Here is a 6,267-nt window from a genome sequence, read left to right on the forward strand (position 1 = left end):
AGAAGTCATTTAGTCCAATCTGAACTGGAACAAGAATCCAATCTGCATAATACTTGACAAATGGTCATTCAGCCTTCACTTGAAAAACTCCAATGAAGAGGGAAGTATTACCTCCTAAGAAAGACCATCTGCCCTTTGGATGGTGCTGACTGTTATGTTGAGCCTAAATCTGCCTCTCTAATTCTGATACCCTGTGCCCTTATTCTACTCTCTGGGGACAAACAGAACACATCAAATTCTTTTTCTACATGAGCTATTTCAAATACTTGAGAACTGCAACCGTGTCTACCCACTTCCAAAGTCTTCGCTTCTAAGGCTAAACATTCTTATTTTAATTCCATCAGTCATCGTACGACATAATCTTAAGTCCTTCTAGCATCCTGACAACTTTCTTTTCATTATCTGCAACATGTCAATATCCTCCCTAAAATGTGGACTAAGAAGTGAAGACAATACTTTAGTCGTAGTCTGAACAAGGTAGGTATGGTATAGAACCTCCCAAATTCTAGATAACTGTTTCTCTCTTAAGGCAGCCCTAGTTTTATCTTTTTGGCCACCATTCATACTGTTGATTCATACATATCAAGCTTGTAGTTTACTAAACCCTTAGATCTTTTAACAGACAAATTGCTGTGTAGTCATACCTCCCACATCGTGTTCTTGAGAAACTGATATTTTGGAATCCAAATGTAAGATGCTATATTTTTTCCTATTAAATTTCATTCTATTTTGTTTGCTCCAATATTAGATAGCTGATACCTTTTTGGATCCTGATTCTATCTTTGAGTGTATTAGATATCTCTCCCCGCTTTGTGTCATCTGCAGATTTTGAGTAGGTCATCTATGTCCTTGTTCAATTCATTCTAGAATCTTTCTATTCTTTTTAGATGCAACTTTGGTGCCATCTTTCTGAAGCATTTCTTCATCCCCCAACTGATAGTGCCTCCTGCCCAACTACCTTGTATTTAACTACTTTGATTCACACACAGTATATGTGTGTGTGTATGTATACATATATGTATAATGAGGTGTTCAAGGAGGACTAGCCCCTGTGGTGTGCGGAATTGTTGAGCCCTTTTCAGACCTGCTCAACCACCTTTGGTGTTTACCTGCCACCCAATTTTACCTGTGGTTACAAGAAGCTACAGTAACATGCACAGCAGCCATACCCCAGTAAAACCATCTTGACAGACAAGCTAAACCAGGCTGAAGGTAACTGATACCTTCAAACCTATCAGTGAATTAGGGATATGCCCAAGCATGTGAAGACTTTTCCTGGTAGAATGGGTAGATAAGACCACTCTTCCAATGGTCATAAAGGCAGCTGAAACAAATGCTATGGAGTGCTTAGAGCTTGGTTAGACATCAAAGATATCAAGGTCATTCACTGTATCCTGGACCATTGCCAGTCATCCTGACTTTTGTCCTGCTACTCTGGGAAACTGAGGCTGACTATTTTGTACAACTCTGCTTCACTTAAATCCAAGTCACTCACAAGTCATCACCCCATGAAGTTATTGGTCCTGTTTGAAGACAAAGGATGCATAATAACAACATATATATGCATATCCACATTAGAATGTAAGCTCATTACTAGTAGCGATTACTCTATCCCTTTTACTTATATGCCTCCCTATAGAATAGTGCCTGGAACATAGTAACTACTTAATTAACATTTGTTGATTAATTTATTGAATGTTAAACAGCACAGAGCCAAACATAATTCCATGGGGAATTTCACTAAAAACCCTCTTCCAAGCTGATATTGACCCAGTAACAACTACTCTTTGGTTCTAGCCGATTGGTGACAAATCTACTTGACTGTTTTTCTACCTAGCCCATGTAGTTCCACCTTTTTCTCAAAAATGTTAGAAACTGTCAAATGCTTTGCCAAAGAACAAAGTAAACTATGTCTGTAGTATAGCATTCCCCTGATTTATGTTAGCCAACTCTATCAAAAAAACGAAGTATCAGATGAGAGAGCTGGAAAGGTCTCCAAAGGGCATTTTGTCCAAGGACCTTCTTTTGTAGAGGAGGACACTGAGACCAATAGATGTTAAGTGACTTACCCAAAGTTGATTGGGAAGTAAATGGCAAAGCAAAGATTTAAATTTGGTTCCTCCAACTACAAATCCAAGTCAATCGACATGGTGATTACACTCAAAACTAAGAAGAATGGAGAAAAGTGGCAGGAAGGCAGATTCTGGCTTCATATAAGGAGAAATATCCTAGAAATCAGAGCTCCCTAAAAACTGAGTGGATTACTTCATGAAATAGTGAATTTCCTTCACTGGATGTGCTCCAATAGAGGTTGAAAGAAGATGAGTTGGGAATGTTACACATTCAGTCAATCAATTAACAAGCATTTATTTAGTGCTTGATATAGTCCGGACACTTTGCTAAGCACTGGGGATATAATAAAGGCAAGACCAGTCCCTGTTCTCAAGAAGCTTATGCTCTAATGAGGGTGACAATATGTAAAGTAGGTAGATACATACAGAGGATATGGAAGGTAATGAGAGGGGAAGTTTCATTCATCTGAGAGGATGAAAGAGGCCTTCTGCAGAAAATGGCATTGGAGATGAGGTGCGATCTTCTTTCCCGCCAAAGCTTTATTCAACTCCTCTTCAGTTGTGATGACTGGGTGACCGCATGGGCTGGAGAGGAAAGTGATTCTTTAGCCTTAAAATTTGATGTAATAATGAGTAATTGTTTGTATTATATGATGGTCCTTCAGAGAAAAAAAATCCCTTAATGAAAGGATTTGTTCTGTAAAACTTGGACTCAGTCAAAAGGCTTCACCCAAGGATCTAGAAGGGCCACATATGACCCTGAGGTCACAGGTTCCCCACTCCTGGTATTGACATTAAGCCTAATGTGCAATGTGATTCTCTGATACAACACAGAACTTGCAGGTCATTATCTCTATGCCTGTGGAGGACTAGCCCCTTCTGCTCTTGGAGTATGGGTTTCAAGTGTCCTGCCTTTCAGTCCGTCATTGATCACAGGTCTTGCTGTGGCTGTTTAGTAGTTTTTAGTTGAATAGGACTCTTTATGACCCCTTTTGGGGTTTCTTGGCAAAGATATTGGAGAAGTTTGCCATTTCCTTCTCCAACTCATTTTACAGATGAGGAAACTGAAACAAACAGAGTTAAGTGACTTGCCTAGGGTCACACAGCTAGTAAGTGACTGTGGCCAGGACTGAACTCAGCTCTCCCTGACTCTAGGCCTGATGCTTTATCCATTCTGCCACCTCATTGCCTGATCACAGGTTTAGGACAGGGCTATTTTGTCAGCCCCATTCCCCGTAGGGCAAGAGCCTGCTTCAATTTCGTTCTGTTCCTTAGAAGCTCTCAGGATTGGCAAATCTTTGACAGTATGCCTCAGTCATCAAAGCCTCCAGCAGACTGACCACCATACTGATTCTTGACCCATAGATTCCCCCCTCCCCCCCTTTTTTTTGAGAATTGGTAGGAAGATTATTCTGGAATCAAAAGATTTAGATCTAGAAATCATCTAGTTCAATCCCTCCCATCTCAACCCCACAGAAGTTAAGTGATGTGCCCAAGGTCATCCAGACAGCAGTGACCAAGCTAAGATTTATCCCATCTATGACTCTTAGTCCACTGTTGTCTCTTTTATTTATTCCAAAATTAACACTAACTAAAATGAGCATTTCCATATGCAAAGTAGAACAGAAAAAGAAGATTATACATGAAATTGCAAAGTTTCATTATACATAGCTTGATTTTCCTTTTAAGTAAATAAGGTGTTATGAAGTATATAATAAATTCAACATGTGACTTTTCAGATCTGTCCTGCTTAGCTGTATTTCCCTCTGGCCTTCCTTCTATTATTGTCTGCATGCTTGCTTCTTTAATTGCTTCCTTTTTTCTCCTTTCCTTTCCTTTCCTTTCCTTTCCTTTCCTTTCCTTTCCTTTCCTTTCCTTTCCTTTCCTTTCCTTTCCTTTCCTTTCCTTTCCTTTCCTTTCCTTTCCTTTCCTTTCCTTTCCTTTCCTTTCCTTTCCCTTTTTCCCTTTTGTTATATTTTACTACCAACCCTGATATTAGGTTCCTTCTCCCTCCCACCTCTCATCCCTAATGCAGAAAAAAAAAAGAATCCAAAAAATATATAGAGTTAAGTAAAACAAATCCCTACTTTATCCATGTTTGTAAATGTCTGTCTCATTCTCCACCTTGGGTCCATCCCCTCTCTGTCAGGAGCTGTTTCATCCCTGATCCTCTGGAATCACAGGTGCTCATTGTATCCAGTGCTCTTTCTATTTGCCACACACTGTGGTGGAGGGAGGCCAGACAGCTGACCAGGATGCTTTCTTATTTATCTCCATATCTTCCTCAGCAGCTGGCACAGTGGTTTTTACCTAGTAGACTTTTAATAAATCCCTGTTGAATGAATGAGAGATTGACTAAATTCCATGTATTAAACTAAAACTCTCAGATTTCCAGTCCTCCCAAGCCAAGGGTGACTTGAGGCCTCAAGGTCACATATGGCCCTGTAGGTCCTCAAATACTGCCCCAGGCTCCCCACCCCCTGTCCCAAGCCATTTTAGCTCTCTTCCATCTTCCTCCTCCAGTCCTTAAAGAAATAAAACTGGTGAGGAAATTTTCTGAAATTCTTCCCAATTTGAATTCTGACTGTCACATACCAGGAAGAATTATTTTACATTCATACCATACATGACACTGAAAACACTGATGGCTAAGCACTACTATGTGCTAGGCCTTACACATACAAAGACAATGTAACCCTGGTCCATAAAGAGCTTACATTCTATTTTAGTTCTTTCAGGGAGATGAAGACATGGAGAACTGACCTGGTATTTCCCCATTGATATGACAGAGTTGAGCTTTAGAGAAAGATCTTGGTACCTGAGGCCATGAGCAGTATGTTCTGATTGTAAGACAGACCTGCCAGCTTTCTCAGGTGGTGATTCTAGGAGTCTGTCCAACTGCATTATGGAAAACAAACAAACATCTATCACAGACAATTTATAGATTTTTTTTCTCATATTTTGATCCCTCCCTCCTTTATTTCACCCCTCTCCCCACCCCCTAAGTTGGCACCAATGGCTGCTGCCTTGATTCTCTTTGTGTGTTGTGTGTGCATGTTTGCTAGGGGTTCTTAGGAGATTTTAAATTTTCTTTTAAACCCTGAGAGCCCCTTGCAACCTTGCTCACCTCCCTCCTCTTTCTCCCCGACCCCAAACTGCTGCTTTGGGCCTCTTAAATGTTGCAACGATGTTTTCGACCTTGTAGGGAGGAAGCAAGAGGCCTTCAGTGGGAAAGCAGAGAGGTTTCCAGTTCTCACCAAATACAGATGCTCAGGAAATGGGGCACTTGTGTGGCTTGGTTGTATAAGGAACTTCTCAACTCAAATACTGAGTCCTGTGTAGGAGGCCCCAGTACGCTCCTCACCATCTCCCAGAGAGCCTGACCCTGACTGTCACCCAGAATAATTCGGCTGCTTATCTAAGGTAGTGCCAGGCTTCCTCGTGCCTGTGGGCACATGAGGCAACCTGACTGTTCGATTGCCCAACAAATCAGTTACATAAGAGGATCTTAAGAAAGAATAAACTAATGAACAGTGAATAACTGCCTACCTCGGAGGCCCCCCTCCCAGACTGACAGGTCCCACAGATGAGGGAGCCGGACCAATTGTAAACAGATGAGAGAGAAGCAGTAAATGATTCCTATGGTTTCTTTAAATGGTGTTATATAGTATCTCCTTAATGTTTTTTCAACCTCCCTCCCCCCAATCCAAGTCCCAGTTATCCTGAGTAAAAATAGAAAAAGCCTTATCATTTATTTATTTTTAGCCTTCGTTCAAACTAATTGGTAGCCCTAGTACACATACATAATACAGTGATCTCGGGGAAAATGACAGCTACCTAATGATGGATTTTTTTTATGAGGGCAGAAAATACCTGACCTGTTTTACATAGTTACTTACAGCAGGCAGTCAATTTTTTTTTTTTACTTACTTCTCTCATCTCTGTGCCCATGTGTTTTCTGACACGCTTGACCCTCATGGGCTATTACTGAATAATTACACAGCAAAAGTGTAATGACTGTAGGCCAGCCAATTGTGACAGTTGCCATCAGCAGCAGCCCGGACCCAGCTGTTACACTCTGCTGCTAACAATGGGTTGGCCTGGTGTGTGTGTGTGTGTGTGTGTGTGTGTGTGTGTGTGTGAGAGAGAGAGAGAGAAAGAGAGAGAGAGAGAGAGAGAGAGAGAGAGAGAAGAA

General features: G+C 41.1%; 1 long non-coding RNA gene across 1 annotated transcript; it reads right to left on the bottom strand.

The window, feature by feature from the left end:
- Positions 1-2,347: 2,347 nt before the first annotated feature.
- On the bottom strand, positions 2,348-6,032 carry LOC140510540 (uncharacterized). The gene is made up of 4 exons (XR_011969273.1): positions 6,003-6,032; positions 4,836-4,970; positions 4,160-4,404; positions 2,348-2,657 (listed from the first exon to the last, which is right to left on the bottom strand). It is a non-coding gene; the product is annotated as an uncharacterized lncRNA (long non-coding RNA).
- Positions 6,033-6,267: the final 235 nt, after the last annotated feature.

The sequence above is a fragment of the Notamacropus eugenii genome, chromosome 6, assembly GCF_028372415.1.
Source record: "Notamacropus eugenii isolate mMacEug1 chromosome 6, mMacEug1.pri_v2, whole genome shotgun sequence".
NCBI lineage: Eukaryota > Metazoa > Chordata > Mammalia > Diprotodontia > Macropodidae > Notamacropus > Notamacropus eugenii.